The sequence below is a fragment of the Pan troglodytes genome, chromosome X (genome assembly GCF_028858775.2).
Source record: "Pan troglodytes isolate AG18354 chromosome X, NHGRI_mPanTro3-v2.0_pri, whole genome shotgun sequence".
Lineage (NCBI taxonomy): Eukaryota > Metazoa > Chordata > Mammalia > Primates > Hominidae > Pan > Pan troglodytes.
In genome coordinates, this window is record NC_072421.2 from 123,121,920 (window position 1) to 123,140,820 (window position 18,901).

Here is an 18,901-nt window from a genome sequence, read left to right on the forward strand (position 1 = left end):
TGCCTCAATGATCTGTCTAATACTGTCATTGGGGTGTTAAAATCTCCTATTATTATTGTGCAGTTATCTAAATTTCTAGGTCTCTAAGAACTTGCTTTATGTATTGGGGTGCTTCTGTGTTGGGTGTGTATGTACTTACAATAGTTAGTTCTTCTTTGCGAATTGAGCCCTTTATCATTATGTAATGCTTTTCTTTGTCTTTTATGATATTTGCTAGTTTAAAGTCTGTTTTCTCTGACATTATAATTGCAACCCTTGCTGTTTTCTGTATTCTATTTGCTTGGTAGATTTCTCTCCATCTCTTTACATTGAGTCTGTGTGTGTCATTGCATGTGAGATGGGTTTCTTGAAGATAACATATCATGGGGTTTGCTTCTTTATGCAGCTTGCCACTATATGCCTTTTAATTGGGGTATTTAGCCCATTTATATTCAAGGTTAGTATTCATATTTGTGTATTTGATCCTGTTATCATGATGTCAGCTTGTTACTATGCAGACTTGCTTATGTGGTTGCTTTATAGTGTCACTGGTCTGTGTACTTACATGTGTTTTTGTAATGGCTGGTCATTAATGGTCTTTCTTTTCCATAATTAGCACTCCCTTCAGGGCCTCTTGTGAGGCAGGTCTGAGGTCCCATGGTGATGAATTCTTTTAGCATTCGTTTGTCTGAAAAGGATCTTATATTTCTTTTGCTTATAATGCTTAATTTAGCCAGATATGAAGTTCTTGGTTGAAAATTCTTTACTTTAACAATGCTGAATATAGGTCCCAAATCTCTTCTGGCTTGTAGGGTTTCTGCTGAAAGATCCACTGTTAGCCTAATGGGGTCCCCCTTGTAGGTGACCTGTCCCTTTTCTTTAGCTGCCTTTAAAATTTTTTCTTTCATTTCAACCTTGGAGAATCTAATGACTATGTGTTTTGGGAATTGTCTCCTTGTGTGGTATTTTTCAGGGGTACTCTACATTTCCTTAATTTGAATGGTGGCTTCGCTAGTGAGGTTGGGTAAATTTTTATGGACAATATCATGAAATATTTTTTCCAAGTTGCTTGATTTCTCTCCTTGTCTCTCAGGCACATCAATAAGTCATAGATTTGGTCTCTTTACATAATCCTATATATTTGGAGGTGTTGTTTATTCTTCTTTAGTTTTTTATTTATTTTTCTCTGACTGAGTTATTTTAGAAAGCCAGTGTTCAAGCTCTGAGTTTCTTCCCTCAGATGGTCATTTGTGCTGCTCATACTTGCTATTGCATTATGAAATACTTGTAGAGTGTTTATGAGCTCTATCAGATAAGTTTTTTTTTCTTATAATGGCCATTTGTCTATCCTCTCCTGTTTGATTTTATTGGTAAGCCTTAGATTACTCTTTTCTTATTATTTTTTATTTCTTTGTTTTTTACTGTAACTACTATTTCTTAGGTAATCCTTAGATTATTTGTATTGGGTTTCAACTATCTCCTGTATGTGCATGAACTTCATTCCTATCTGTATTCTGAATTCTATTTCTGTCACTTCATCCATCTCAGCCTGGTTAGGAACCATTGTTGGGAATTAGTACAGTTGTTTGGAGGTAAGAAGACACTGGCTTTTTGTGTTGCCAGAGTTCTTGCACTGGTTCTTTGTCATCGTTGTGGACTGATATTCCTTTAATTACTGAAATTGCTGACGTTTGGAGTTTTAAAAATCCTGTTTGATGTCTTTGGGGTGTTAATGTGGTATGATGTGGGTTCAGTCAACTGGATTCACTTCTGGAGGATTTTAGGGGCCAAGGCTCAGCTAAGGATTCCTGGATTGTGTACTATTAATCTAGGGGACTGATATCAAGCCCTTGGCTTTGTTCTTTGGCCCCTGAAGGTTAGGAACCTACCATGCTGGAGGGGTTGAATTGTTCCTGTACTGCTGGTCACAACATTCCAATAGGTGGTGTCAGCTACAGTGCTTAGTAGGGTGGTGGCCCTGGGATTCATAGATTCATCCTCATTTCCACATGATGGCAGCAGTGGCAGCATGACAGGGTGCGCAGTCATCAGTTACAGCAAGGTGCTGGCAGGTGCAGGCCTGCTGGCCTCTTTGCAGGCATTTGCATGGTGGTGGTGGCAGCATGGTATGGGGGGTAAGGGGCTCTGCCAGTATCCATGTGCATTTGTGCCAGTGGTGGTGTTAGCATGGTGACGGGGTGCGAGTGTGCGCAGACTGTGTGCATCCTTTGTGTGCATGTTCACATGGGCAGAAGCCGCCACTGGGGTGTAGGTGGGTCCACTTGTGTAGTTTTGGGCTGGCGGCAGTGTCGATGTTGGGGCAATGAGCTAGTGGACATGGGACTGATGGTGTTCATGCCTTTGAATGCTCTGACATCAATGGAACCAGAGTGGGGGGATGATGGGGCAGTGTGCACTCATGTGGGGAGCTGTGAGGGCATGGGAGGTGCACACGCACATGTGCATTGTCAGGGAATAGGAGCCAAGTCCACCCGCAACCACACGTGAAGACAAAGTGATGTGGGGGTTGGTCATGGGTGAATGTGTGCAGACAAAGCAGCTCCAGGGAGGCTGCTGTGGGTGGAGGGCAAGAGTGGGCTGGTGCATATCCATGGGGGTGCTCAAGTATGATCTGTCAGTGCAGGAGCTATGATGTACCCTGCCTGGGCATCGAAGGGTACACTACAAGCAGGCACAGCTAGGCTGGGGCCTTGGGAGAGGCCAGAAGACCAAGGGTTGCTTAGGTCAGACTGGCCCTCTCTCATGGGAAATACCAACCATCACTGTTCAGGTCCAGCAGTTTCACTAAGGCTACATTCTGCTAAGGGAGAAAGGTGAGCCTTGAGGGATAGGCATCCCTGGCTGTGCTCCATTACAGACACCTCCACACCAAATCCCCTGGGCTTCGCACAGGCTGGAATTCTGCCCCTACCACTTCTCTAAGAAGCTCTCCCTGCCAGCTTGAGCGTCCATGGGTGTTGTGGAGTCTACTGCTGGTAGTATTCCATAGGCTCCCGGAGAGGTGAGTTGCTCTTTGCCTGCTCAACTCACCCATTCCCAAGGAGTCATTTGCATCTAAGAACAAGTCCTGGTGTGTGGTAGCCCCATGCAGGGTTCTCAGCGTCCTCCTCTTTCAGCCCACCATCTGTGTCTTGCCTCTGCCCACTCTCAATGCCTTCGCTCTGAAGATGTGCTATGAGTGCACCAGTCTTCTCAATGTCCCGGTCCCTTGATGGCAGAAGTCCCTCCCAGCTGTGTCTAGTCAGCTATCTTGTCTCTGTTCTGATTCAATCTTGCTACTCATTATTGGTATGTTTGGTTTTCAATTTCTTCATGGTTCAATCTTGGGAGGTTGTATGTTTCCAGAAATTTACCCAGTTCCTCTAGGTTTTCTACTTTGTGAGCATATAGCTGTTCATAATAGTCTCTGATGATCTTTTGTATTTCCGTGTTCAGTTGCAATGTCTTCTTTTTCATTTCTAATTGAGCTAATTTTAACACATTTTCTATCAGATAAATGACTTTATGTAAACATTTTAAAATCTCTATTATAAAAAGTAGTGGTATAATTAAATGAGAAGGGTTTGCAAGTTGTAGATGTATTTAGACAAGGACATTTATATTAATTTTGATCATTATGTCAGTTAGTCTCCATAAAGGAGGTTGGAAGTGAGAGGCATGTTTCTCTTGTTTTAAGAGGGGTCCTCAAGTATTTCAAAAGTATCTGCTTTTTTCAAGCTATGCTTCCCTTGGATAGTCTGACACATACTTCTCCCCTTGTTACTATGGGAACACTGTTCCAGTTACTGATGGGAATAGATCTATCCCGCATATGTGTTGGAACAGAAAAAAAAAGGCTATGAGTCACTGACCTATGGTGATCACTTTTAAATGTTCTTTGGAAAGAAACAGATCTGTGTTTAAGTGATAACTGTGTTAAATGTTCTTTGGAAAGAAACAGATCTGTGTTTAAGTGATAACTGTGATGCTGTGGAAACTTAACTACATTACCTTCTCCAAAATTTGGTTTTCTTTTCTGTGAATGTAGGTTAATAATACTTACGTAATTTGCAAGATTATTGTGATAATTGAACTTTAAGTGAAATATTTTACATATATTAAGTGCTAAATAAATGTAGTTTTTATCAACACCATCACCATCACTCAAGCTGCATTTCCTTATGAATGCTTGTTCAGAGCCCTCCCACCAATGAAGGGATGAAACTACAAATCAAATTGTTACATGGGAATGTTTACTACTAGTACAAATTCATATGGAGGTTTTTGTGTGAATTTAGTTTTTTATTCATTTGGGTGAACACCTAGGGTGATGTTTCTGGGTCTTGTGGTAAGCTCATGTTTAGCCATGCAAGAAATTTCTACTAAAAAAAATGTTTTGAGATGCATTTAATGCATGATCATTACAGTGGCTCCACATCCTTACATTTGATATTGTCAGATAATTTTTAAGCTATTATGTTATCATATGTGTGTAGTAATATCTCATTGTGGTTTTAATTTATATTTTCCTAATGGCTAATTATGTTAAACATAATTTTATATGTTTATTTTCCATATGCATATCTTATTTTGTAAAGTGTTTTTTTTTTTTAATATCCTTTGCCCATTTTTGAAATTAGGATGTTGGGGTTTTTTGTACTATTCGATTTTAAGGATTCTTAATAAATTCTGCATACAAGTTCTTTGTCAGATTTATGACTTGAAAAGCATTTTCTCTTAGTCTGTGGCCTGTCTTTATTCTCCTAACGTTATATTTTGAAAAGTGTGCATTGCTAATTTTGATAATGTCCAATGTGTCATTTTTTTATTTCAATGACTGAGCTATCAACGTTATATCTGATAAATTTTTGCCTAAGCCAAGTTCACAAAGGTTTCTCTTAGTTTTCTTCTAGAATTCTATTTTAAGTGTTTTTAATTAATTGGATTTTTTAAAAAATTATGTATGTATATATATGCACACACATTATATATATGTGTATATGCACACATATATGTATATACACACACAAACACATATATAATAGGTATGTATGAGATGAATGTGGCCTGTGAGCTGCATTTAATTATCTGTGGTCTAGAGTCTAACCCAAAAACTATCAATAGAAAAAAGAACCCTCCTTATTCTAGAACAATCAAATGGCACCATGAAAGACAAGTAATTTAAAAGTAGCATAAGTTTTATTATTACAATGAACATTAAATATTTAACCACTAAAAGGATAGAATACGTACTTCTGTTTTACTGATTTGGCCATTAGAAAATAAACATTCAAAATCAGTAAATATAAACTAAGCTAATTAAATATCAGAAAGCAAATTTATTTCAAATGCAGCTTTCCACTTCAGTTATTTTTCAATACTGTTCAAGTTTTAGTTTTGAATTAGCATTTTAACATGGATTTTGGTAACTTTCTGTGTATTCTCCAAAAAAATTAAAAAATGCAACACAGCGGCTGGGCGTGGTGGCTCACGCCTGTAATCCCAGCACTTTGGGAGGCCGAGGCAGGCGGATCACGAGGTCAGGAGATAGAGACCATCTTAGCTAACACAGTGAAACCCTGTCTCTACTAAAAATACAAAAAAATTAGACGGGCGTGGTGGCGGGCACCTGTAGTCCCAACTACTTGGAAGGCTGAAGCAGGAGAATGGCGGGAAGCTGGGAGGCGGAGCTTGCAGTGAGCCAAGATCGCGCCACTGCACTCCAGCCTGGGTGACAGAGCCAGACTCCGTCTCAAAAAAAACAAAATGCAACACAGTGTACCCAATTTACATATGTAGGAATCTTCTTTTATAGAGCATAGATTTAAAAATAATTCACTGACGGTATCAATCACTACAAAAGTACTGGAAAAATAACGTTTCTGATATTAGTTCCATACCTACATGTTAAACAGGAGAAAAAAGATTGTAACTACAATTAGGCAATAATTCCATTGCTCATGTTCCTTTCTATGGAGTTTATGACTAGCTTGAGGAGTCATGAAAAATGGAGAGTGAATGATGTTTAATGATCCAAGTTATTAAATGCCTAAAAAGGAACCACAATGTCAGGTATGATTGCCTTCATGAATGTCCACTGCTATAAGAATAACACTTGAAGTTTATTTTTTGCATACATTTCCAAATTAATATACCTTATCCTGTGGGGAAAAAAATCAAAAATTAATATTTTTGGAGTTCTGATCTGTCTGTTGGCATTTTTGTTCCTCACTTCTAATAAATGAACCAGTTTCACTATAATTAAAGTGTCATTTTAATAATTAACATTTAGGTGACACAGCAAAATCAGTAATGAATTTGAGCTAGGAGAAACTCTACTTTCAAATATTAGAGGACTAATAATTAATTTTAAATATGTTCTAGAAATCTGAAAGATATATTTCATTTGAGAGGACAAATAATGAGACGTTTAAAGTGTAGACATCACAACATAGAGCGTAAGGCATCAGATAGAGGTGGCCATCGAGTCATAATATATCAGTTCTTGTCCTTGTCCAACCTTAAATTTTAAGACAGCCTTTACCCCAGGGGAATGAAAGAAACAGCTCTGCCTCAATTTAGCCTAGATTTGGAAATGTATAAAAAAAGGTAGTCCAGTGTGTTTTGAATGTGACATAATGATAAATATTGTAGTTTATGGTTCCAAGAATGGAAAGCTGTGATCTAAATTAGAATCAATAACCTGCTATATTCATTAGATATCACCACTTATACATGAATATTGAAAAATGGCCATATCAAGCAATGGAGAAAGCACATTATATAAACTGTATGCTTATTGCTTCCTTAAAAATCAGATCAACCATTGGTGTTATATTAGTTGGCATGGCATTCATTCATTTTATATAGCGCTCCTCTACTATTATCTTATTTTCTTTTATTATTAAGATTCCATCTGTTTAACTAAAACACCTATAATTTATAATATTTATTTGAAAAATGCAAGATGGATTTGGAGACAGATGGAGACTGTACAAAGAAAACTATAAGGAGAATACATAGTGGATGCGGATGAACTGACAAATAAGGATGATTCAAATTATTCAAATCAAGGCAAAGAATCAAAGGGATGAAAGTTTGAATTCTTCCTTTACTAAAATACCTGTATATAATTTAAACATGTTGGATTAAAAATGTAATCTTCTTCTTATTTTAAAAGTAGAGATTACAAAATAATAACAGACTGAGATAATTTATTTTATTAAGGCATTACCAATACACTAAAGTATTTAGATTTGTTATAAACCAAAATAAAGTTATCTCAGAGGCTAAAATATAAAGTTGTGAAAGTTAAAACATTTAAATATTTCAGGGGCAATCTAAAAACAATTATGAATGGAAAGAGAGAAAACTTTAACAATTATTGTGTATTGAGCTCTGTTGTTTATTGGCACTCTATTTATTTGCACAACCTTTAATCCTATAGGTTTTATTATTCCATATTTTTTTTTAATATGAAGAAAGTGAGGCTAGAAATGCTAAACAAATTCCTCAAGAGATCCTCTGATGGAAGCATTGGGTTGCAGCCTATATTGTGAGCCAGGTTGAGAACTGCAAAGTCCCCAGAGTGTGAGAGGAGGATAAACTGTCTCCAGGATATATACTCCCACTGGGGAACCTGGAAATCCAGGCCACAGGGGAAGGCCTTAACCCTACCCAGTGCTGTAGCTGATTTAGTGAGTGGTGGGGAGTATATGAGAAGCAGTGTCAGGACGGACTTTACATGCATTCCCAGTCTCCATCAGGGATGGATGAAAGCCATTCCTGATCCTACCTTACAAGGACCTCATGGAAATCAGCGAGCTAACTTAGGTGGTTTTCATAGACAGAGAGAAGCTCCTAACTGAGATTTGTGATATGATCTCAAGTGGGGACAAACCTCCTTGGCCAGAACCAAGGGGAGAGTGGGAAGTATGCTGCAGCCATGGGCACAGGAGCTGGATGTTCCTGCCTTGCAGACAGACCAGAAGGGTCATGACCTGAAAGCTGTGATGACTGTTTCCTCAGGGAAAGCTTATGGCCTGGTGCAGTTTTGAGTTCTGAGTGCAGACTGTCTGGAACCTAGCGAGCTGCTGCTAGTGGAATACTATGGGGGCAAAACCTGCCTTGCCAAGTGCATGGGAGCTTTGTGGGTTTTACTGCCACCTGATGCTCCCCAATACCTGTACAGGCTCTTCTGTGCAGCAGAGGCAGCTTCAATCCTCCCTGGAACATTAGCCCTGTGGCAAGAGAATCACTCTCTCATCCACACCAGGGCTGCTGATTTTGCCCACTTGTGGAGAAACAGAGCATGGACTTGCCTGACACATCCCCCACCTGGATTTGCCCCTCCACACACAGCGAGTTAGCTCACTGATTTCTATGAGGTCCCTGTAAGGTAGAATCAGGAATGGCTTTCCTCCATCCCTGATAGAATCTGGGAATGCATGTGAAGTCCGTCCTGACACTCCTTCTCATGTACTCCCCACTACTCACGAAATCAGCTTAACACAAGGAAGCTTAACACAAAGGACCGAAAATTTCAGAGCTCTATGACCCTCCTCATTGCCTGAATCACCAGAGTACCTCCCCTGGGTAACATAAGGGCAAGCACAAATCGTGCTGCTACCACTGCAGCTGGTGCTCTTTTGCAAGCACCACCTTCTGGCTGGAGCCCAACTGACATGGTCCATTATAGCATCTGCAAGCACGATAATAGCATGCAGGAAGGAGACAACTTGTGCATTACCTCAGCTATCACCGTTGCCTGCATAACCCTGGCTGACTATGAGGTCCTGAGTCTGTCCATGTGACCAGTTCATTACTACTACAACTAGCATTTGAGAAAGCCAACACATTAACGCTATTTATAACCAAATAATCCCACAGAATCCACATTGCTCCCCTGCCACCCCCATCAGAGCTGGCGTTGGTACCTGCTCTGAGGACAGATCACATCATTAGATTTCTTGCAAACATTCTCAAGCACCAGCCTGGAGTGAGGCAGCCCCACTGGGTAGCTAGACCCAGAGGAGCTGAAGCGCCCATAGTGGTCTGGTGCTTAGGGACTTCTACTCCTAGGGGAAGGGAGAGTGCACCACATCAAGGGATCACCCCATGGGCCAAAAAATTTAGATGGCAGGCCTTGAGTCCCCCAAATTTCTTCTTCTGAGAAATTTTTTTCAGCAGAGGCACAGGTGCAAAGCTGTGCTCAGTAGGGTAAGTATGAAGCGTCACCTCAGCAGTCAGGCAGTCTTGGAGCTTGTGAAGGCTCTTGGAGAGAGATTTCCTCTGCCCCTCATCCACCACTACAGACCCAGCTGGGGCTTCTCCTATGAGAGCTGAGCACAGGTGCACCTGGAGGTAGCCCTTCTGGAACACTTCAGGTTACTGCATTCCCACAGGACGAGTGCCCTCTAAGTTCAGGCTTGAAGGAGGAGTAGTCACAATCACTCTCTGCATAAAACATTGTTAGCATTCCTGCAACTGAAAAGAGGTAGGTTGCTAATCTGAACAGCAATTACACTGGGTTAGGAGTGTGACTGGGAGGTGAATTGCTTTTCTGCTGTCCCAGCATGGGAGCTGAGGAGGCTCTCTAATTTTCCCCTGAAAAGATCTCAGTGTGTTTCACTGAAAGCTTCCCCAGCCACCTCTGTCACGGTGGGGACCTCTGCCCACCATTGGGTCCTAAATTTACCCACCTGCTTTAGCCACATCTCGTTTTTACTTATGGACACCTTCCTTACAGGTCTAAAGCCTGAATTGTTCAGCCCAGTAAATAAAATACTGGGAATAAATAAACAAATAAGTAAATAAATAAATAAATAAATTCATCTACTGAAGAATGAGATAAGCTTCAAGAGACCTCTGGCATTCCAACCACACATAAGACAGTGAACTTGCTCACACATCAAGCATGTTACTACTATAACCAACATCTGAGAAAGTCATCATACAAAGACTCTCTACAGCCAAGGAACTCATACAGAGTCCCACCCTTACAAGCACCAAGAGCAGAATTAGGCTACAATAAATGATACAAATTAAAGTCACATCCTTTGTTGGCGGGGGGCGGGGGGGCGAATATACATTTAACAAAATTCAAAATAAAAAAATACATTTAAGAATAATTAGAAGAAAGAGTACCTAAATGAGAAGGAGCAAGAAAAATAATTCTGGCAATATGACAAAACAGGATTATATAACACCCCCAAAATATCACAGTAATATGCCTGCAATGGATCTAAAACAAGATGAAACATTTGAAATACCAGATTAAGGTTTCAAAAGGTTGATTATTAAGTTACTCAAGGAAATACAACGGAAAGGTGAACACCAACATAAAGAAAAATAATTCAGGTTATAAATTTTAAAAAATTCTGAAGAAATAGTAATTTTAAAGAAAAACCAATTAGAACTTCTGGAAATAAAAGACACATTTAGGGAATTACAAAATGCAGTGGAAAGTCTAACAATACACAAGACCAAGTAGAAGAAAGATTTTGGGAGCTCAAAGACAGGCTTTTAAGTTAACCAAATCTGATAAAAATAAAGAAAAAAGAATTATAAGAAATAAATAAACACAGTCTCCAAAGAATATGAGATTATGTCAAATGGCCAATCCTAGGAATCATTAGTATTCCTGAGAAAGAAGAAGAAGCAAAAAGTTTAGAAAACTAATAATTGAGGAACACTTGCCTGGCCTTGCTAGAGGTTTAAATGTCCAAATACAAGAAGCACAAAGAACCCTGAGGGATTCATTGCAAAAAGGAAACCCCCAAGGCATATGTATCAGGGTATCTAAAGTCAGTGTGAAGGAAAAAATTCCAAGAGCAGTGAGATAAAAGTGTCAGGTAACCTATAATTGAAAAGCTGTCAGACTAATAGCAGAGTTCTCAGTAGAAACAATACAAGCCAGATAAAAATGGAGTCCTAGTCTTAGCCTCTTGCAACAGAATAAATTATGGCCAAGAATTTTGTATTCAGCAAAATTGTTTTATAAATGGAGAAAAATAGTTTTTTTAGACCAACAAATGAAATGCTAAGGGAATTTCTCAATACCAGATCATCCCTACAAGAAATGCTAAAAAGGAGTTCTAAAGCTTGAAACAAAAGGTTCATATGCACCAGAATAGAACTACTTTAAAGCATAAAACTCATAGATTTATAAAATAATAACACAATGAAGAAAACAAAATATCTAGGTAACAATCAACATGATGACTGCAACAGTACCTCACATCTCAATACTAACATTGAATGTAAATAGACTTAATGCTCCACTGAAAAGATACAGATTGGTGGAATGGATAAAATATCACAAACCAAATATCTATTGTTTTCAAGAGACTCAACTAATATGTAAGAATACTTATAATCTCAAGATCAAAGGGCATATAAAGATATTTCGTGCAAATGGAAACCAAAGCAAGCAGGAGTAGTTATTCTTATATCAGATAAAACAAACTTTAAAACAACAATAAAAAAAGACAAAGAAGGTCATTATATAATGATCGAAGGTCAATCCAACCAAGAAGACATTAAAATCCTAAATATATATGCAGCTAATTCTAGAGCTCCCAGATTTATAAAACAATACCAACTAGGTTTAAGAGAAGAGATAGACAGCAACACAATAATAATGGAAAATTTCAACACTCCACTGATTGTATTAGACACATCATGGAGACAGAAAGTCAACAAAGAAACAGTAGATTTAAACTTCTCTCTAAAACAAAAGGACCTCACAGATATTTACAGAACATTCTACCCCAAAACTACAGAATATATATTCTTCTCATTAGCACATGGAACATTCTTTTAGATAGACTAAGTCATAGGCCACAAAACAAATCTGAATAAATTTAAATAAATAAAAATTAGTAGGTATCTTCTAGGATCACAGTAGAATAAAACTATAAATCAACTCCAAAAGGAACTACACGAATACATGGAAATTAAACAATTTACTCGTGAATGCTTTTTGCATTAACAATGAAATCAAGATAGAAATTTTAAAAATTTTAAAGTATATGATTATAGTAACACAAGTTAGCAAAACCTATGGGATACAGCAAAAGCAGAGCTAGCAGGAACATTTATGGCACTAAATGCCTACATCAAGAAGTCTGAAAGATCACAAATTGACAACCTTACATAACACCTTAAGGAACTAGAGAAACAAGAACAAAAAAGCCCCAAAGCTAGAAGAAAAAATAAATAACAAAGAACAGAGCAGAACTCAATGAAATTAAAAAACAAAAAACCAATACAAAAGAACAATGAAACAAAATCTTGGTTCTTTGAAAAGATCAATAAATTCGATAGATTTTTAGTTAGATTAACCAAGTAAAGAAGAGAGAAGATTCCAAGTAGCTCAATTAAAAATGAAAATGGAGACATTACAATCAACACTACAGATATACAAGAGATCATTTGAGACTACTATGAACACCACTATGCCCACAAATTAGAAGATCTAGAGGAACTGGATGAATTTCTAGAAACATACAAACCTCTTAGATTGAATCAGGAAGAAAAATAAATCCTGAACAGACCAAAAACAGGAAGTGAGATTGAATCAGTAACAAAAAAATTGCCAACAAACAAATGTCCTGGACCAGATGAATTCACAGCCAAATTCTACCATACATTCAAAGAATAATTGGTACCACTTCTAGTGAAATTATTCAAAAATATGGAGAAAGAGGAAATCTTCTGTAACTCATTCTATGAAGCCATTATTACTCTGATACCGAAACCAGGAAAGTACATAACAACAATAACAACAACCCTACAGACAGATATCCCTGATTAATATAGATCCAAAAATCCTTAACAAAACCCTAGCCAATCAAATCAATGAGCACATCTAAAAGATAATTTACTGTGATCAAGTTGATTTCCTCCTAGGGATGCAGGGATGGCTCAACATACAGAAGTGAGTAAATGTGACTCATCACATAAAAGGAATTAAAAATAAAAACCATATAATCATCTCAATAGAAGCAGAAAAAGCATTTGATAAAGTGCAGCATCATTTTATGATAAAATTATCAACAAACTAGGCATGAAAGAAACATATCTCAAAATATTAATAATAAAAGCTATCTATGACAAACCCACAGCCAACATCACACTGAATGGGGAAAAGTTGAAAGTATTCCCCCTAAGAACTGGAACAACACAAGGATGCCCACTTTCATCACTTCTATTCAACCTAGCACTGGAAGTCCTAGCCAGTGCAATCAGGCAAGAGAAAGAAATAAAGGACACTCACATTGTAAATGAGGAAGTTAAACTCTCTGTTTGCTAATGATATGATCCTATGACTAGAAAACTCTTAAGTCTCTACCAAAAGACTCCTAGATTTAATAAATGCATTCAGTAAGGTCTCAGGTTATAAATCAATATACACAAATCAGTAGTATTGTTATACACCAACAATGACCAAACTGAGAATCAAATAAAGATCTCAATTCCTTTTACAATAGTTATAAAATAATAAAATATCTAGGAGTATACTTAACAAAGGAGGTGAAAGATCTCTACAAGGAGAACTGCAAAACATTGATGAAAGAAATCATAGATAACACAAATGAATGGAAATACATTCTATGCTCATGAATTGGAAGAATCAATATTATGAAAATGACCATACTGCCCAAAACAATCTACAGATTTTATGCAATTCCATTCAAAGTACCAACATCATTTTTTTCACAGAATTAGAAAAAAGCAATTCTAAAATTCATATGGAACCAAAAAGAGCTTGAATAGCCAGTGCTATCCTAAGCAAAAATACAAAATTTGGAGGCATCATATTATCTGATTTCGAATTACACTATGAAGCTTCAGTAACTAAAAGAGCATGGTAGTGTGAAAAAAATAGACATATAAATCAATGGAACAAATTAGAGAAACCAGAAATAAATCTACATGCCTACACCCAAATGAACTGCAACAAAGTTGACAAAAATAAACAATGGGGACAGGATACCCTATTCAATAAATCATGCTAGAAAAACTGGAGAGCCAGTAGGAGAATAAAACTGAATTCTTATGTTTTACCATCTAGTAAAATCAACTCAAGATGGATCAAACATTTAAGTCCAATGCCTGAAATCATAAACATTCTAGAGGAAAACCTAGGAAAAACATTTCTGAACATTAGCCTAAGCAAAAAATATATAACTAAGAGCCCAAAATCAAATGCAACAAAAGTGAAAATAAATAGGACTTAATTAAACTAAAAGTCTTCTTCACAGCAAATAAATAATTGTCAGAATAAACAGACAACCCACAGAATAAGAGAAAATATTTGCAAACTATGCATCTGACAAGGGAGCAATATCCAGAATCTATAAGGAACCCAAACTAATCAGCAACAAAAACCCAAATAATTCCATTAAAATGTGGGCAAATGACATAAATAGACACTTCTCAAAAGAAGATATACAAATGACCAACAAACATATGAAAAATGATTAACATCACTCATCATCAGGGAAATGCAAATTAAAACCACAATGAGGTACCACCTTACCCTAACCGGAATGGCCATTATTAAAGAGTTGGAAAACAATAGATGTCGGTGTGGATGTGGTAAAAAGGGAATGCTTATCCACTGCTGATGGGAATATAAATTGGTGCAACCTCGATGGAGAACAGTAGGGAGATTTCTCAAAAAAACTAAAAGTAGATCTACCATTCAATCTGGTAGTCCTACTACTGGGTATCTAGTGAAGGGAAAAGAAGTCATTATATCAAAAAGACACCTACACAGGTAAATTTATCACACCATAATTCACAATTGCAAAGATATGGAACTAACCTAAGCGCCCATCAACTTATGAGTGGATATAGAAAATGTGGTGTACATACACCATGGAATACTACTGAGCCATGAAAAAAAAGAAATACTGCCTTTTGCAGCCACTTGAATGCTGCTGGAGGTCATTATTCTAAGTGAAGTAAGTCAGAAATACAAACCCAAATATTATATGTTCTCACTTATAAGTGGAAGCTAAGCTATGGATAAACAAATGCATACAGAGTGATATAATAAACATTGTAGACTTAGAAGCAGGAAGGGCTGGAGGGAGTTAAGGGATAAAAAAAATTTGGGAACAATGTACACTACTCGGGTGATGGGTGCACTAAAGTCTTATCTTATTAATACCACTATACAATTTATCCATGTAAGCAAAAACCATTTGTACCCCAAAAGTTTTTGAAATAAAAATTTTAAAAATTGGAGTTGAGATGCTGTGGCAGACATATTATTATTAGCAAGAAAAGTCTGTTGATAGGACGGAAGATAATAGGAATATGATACACATAAGGTTTCTAAAACCTCAGTAGTTTGAGGTTATTTAATATAAGGGAAAACACCTTTACATATCTCAATTGCTTCTAAATGCCACTTTATTAAAGAAGAACATGAAACTGATACTTATATTGATGTCTCTGAGTCATTGAGAAAGAGTAAAGACAATAAAAACTAATATTTGTGAGAACTTAGTATATGCCAACTACTTTTCTAAGCCCTTTTCATTTATTGACTAAGTTTGAATCCATAATATCTTTTATTATATGTGTACTTCTATTATTGACATTTTACAAATGAGAAAAATGAACCTTAGAAGTGTTAAGTAACGTGTTAGAGGCCATGAGAACTGTTAAGTGGAAAAATGAGGACTCAGGCCCAATTTACTGCTCCCATAACATATGCTCTTTAACCAAGATGACCAGTGTAGCATAGTCTCTTGTGTTTTATATTTTCTTTGTTAAAAATGAGGGATACAATACATTTTAGGAAGATTTTCATTTAAAATATAGCTTAAAATAACTTTTCTTCTTGTAGTTTAAAGGGGAAACAAATTCAGTTATTTGGAAAAGTCATCTTATTTATTTTTTTGATTGTGTATTAAATTTCAACAGCATTTTAGGCATTGGGATAAATATGAAGAATAAGATAGTGGCAAATCTTTTCAAATACTCATCATTAGTAGTGGCAACAGGCATATAGAAAAACACTTTGTATCATTCAACAAGTGCATCAAAAGTAGTAGACTTCAGTAAGGGCCCTCAGTCTCTGAATTCAAATCACATAATTGTGTGTGTGTGTGTGGGGGGGGTGCCTCTTACTCTCTTTGATCTTAAACCCTCACCACCATTACTAAATTGTGACTTTGGACCCAGGTCAAGAAGAAGAATGAAAAAAATGCAGGGGTTGAGGGAGGTTGGAGAAAGGGAGAAGACCAGTGGAAAAAGAGGAGACAAAGGAGGGAAAGGTGGCTATATAAGTTTGTGCTCAGGTAGAAGTTGAAAGTTGAGATTAAGTTAAAAGGAAAAATGAATGTCTGTTTGGTTCCTTGCTTCTGTTTATTTCTGGTTTTTTTTATTTTAATTTTTTTAGAAGTAGTCAGTGGTTTTAGAAAAGCTGACTATTCATCGACCAAGAAAGAAGATCTAGTTTAAATAATTTGTCACAATACTTATTCACTGTTGCCTGCTCTGTCAAATTGCTGGGCATTTTCTGAAGCAATGTGGCCACATAAAGTGTAAGAAATAACATTAACCCAGTGATATAGTTTGGCTGTGTCTTCACCCGAATCTCATCTTGAATTGTAGTTTCCATAATCCCCACGTGTTATGGGAGGGACCAGGTGGAGATAATTGAATCGTGGTGGTTTCCCCCAGCCTGTTCTCACAATAGTGAGTTAGTCTCAGGAGATCTGATGGTTTTACAAAGGGCAGTTCCCCTGCACACACTCTCTTGCCTGCCACCATGTAAGATATGCCTTTGCTCCTCGTTCACCTTTCACTATGATTGTGAGGCCTACCCAGTCATGTGTAACTGTGAGTCCATTAAACCTCTTTCTCTGGTATTCCACACATACTCTTTCTTTCCTCCAGTGTGGAGTAGTAGACTGGTTTAATGTTGATAGTCTGGGTCAATTGCCCCAGCCAACACCATAACTCCCTGCTTAGACTGTCGTCTTAGAGGTAGGAGGAGCCTAAAGTGGCCAGGTGGCAATCTGAACTATCAGATCAGTGGAATCATTGTTGTGTCTCCTGGTGGCAGCATACCTCCCTTTGGAATTAAGACCTTAAGGCCAGCAGAACATAATGTCATGGGAACAAAGAAAAAATTTTGCTAATGGGTCACTAGGGGGAATGGTGATTGGTGTCACTTCCACATCCAGCCCTTGATTCCTGGACCCATGAATCCTGGCTATGGGAGAAACAGTATCATATATTAGATGCTGATTTAGAGCATACAAAGCCTTCTGGAGAACTTAGAATCCATTCCTGCAACATATTGTCACCTAGGAGGCATTGTAATTGTGACTTCAAAAGGTCATTCCAAAGTTCCATCAATTCAGCTGCTTCAGGATGATGGGGAACATGGTAACCTCAGTGAATTCAATGAGCACGAGCCCACTACTTCACTTCTTTAGCTGTAAAGTGAGTGCCTTGGTCACAGGCAATGCTGTGTGGAATACAATGATGATGGATAAGGCATTCTGTGAGTCCACAGATGGTGATCTTGGCAGGAGCATTGTATGCAGGATACGCAAACCCATATCCAGAGTAAGTGTCTATTCCAGTGAGGACAAACCACTGCCCTTTCCATGATGGACAATGTCAATATAATCAACCTGCACCAAGTAGCTGGCTGATCACCCCAAGGAATAGTGCCATATCGAGGGCTCAGTGTCAGTCTCTGCTGGGGGCAAATTGGGCACTCAGCAGTGGCCATAGCCCCGTCAACCTTGGTGAGTGGAAGTCCATGTTGCTGAGCCCATGCATGACCTGCATCCCTGCCACCATGGCCACTTTGTTCATAAACCCATTAGGTGATGGCAGGTGTCCCTGGGGAAAAAGGGTGAGTGGTGGCCACAGAACAAGGCATCCTATACACTTGATTACTAAAATACTCCTCTGCCAAGGTCACCCTTTGCTGAGCATTGACGTGGAACACAAATATCATCAGAGGTTTTGACCACTCAAAGAGGTCCATCCACATACCTCTTCCTCGAGTTTATTTGTCACCAATTTTCCAATCATGCTTCTTTCAAATCCCTGACAATCCAGCCAAATCATTGGCTATAGCCCAGGAATAAGTGTCTAATTGCACATCTGGCCATGTTTTCCTTCCAAGTAAAGTGCAAAGCCAGGTGAACCATCCAAATTCTGCCCACTGGGAAGATTTCCCTTCACCACTGTCCTTCAGGAATGTCCTAGAAAGGGGCTGTAGTGCTGCAGCTGTCCACTTTCGGGTGGTGCCTGCATATCATGCAGAACCTTCTGTAAAGCAGACCTTAGCATTCTTCCTCTGTCAATTGATCATGGGGAACTCCCCATGAGGCCATTGGTGTAGACAGAAAGAGAGAAGGCATAGTAGCAGGAGTGGGGACCATGGGCATTTGAGCCATTTTGTCATGTAGCTTACTTGTGCCTTCAGGGCCTCCTCAAGCCCAATCACATACATATCACTTCTATTTGATAATGGAATGCTGCTGTGCATGCCCAACCTTATGGCTAGATGGAACAGAGAGCACCCAGTTCATGATAGGCAGTTCAGGTGACATGGTAACTTGGTGACCCACAGTCAAATGTTCAGTTTCTACCAAGGCCCAGTAATAGGCCAAGAGCTGTCTCTCAGAAGGAGAGTAGTTACCTGCAGAAGATGGCAGGGCTTTGCTCCAAAATTCTAGAGGCCCCTGCTGTTATTCACCTATAACAGCATCCAAATGGCTCCAAATGGCATCACTATCTGCCACTGACACCTCAAGCACCACTGGAAATGCTGGGTCATATGACCCAAGTGGCAGAGCAGATTGCACAGCAGCCTGGACCTGTTGCAGAGCCCTCTCCTGTTCTGGATCCCACTCAAAACTGTCAGCCTTTTGGG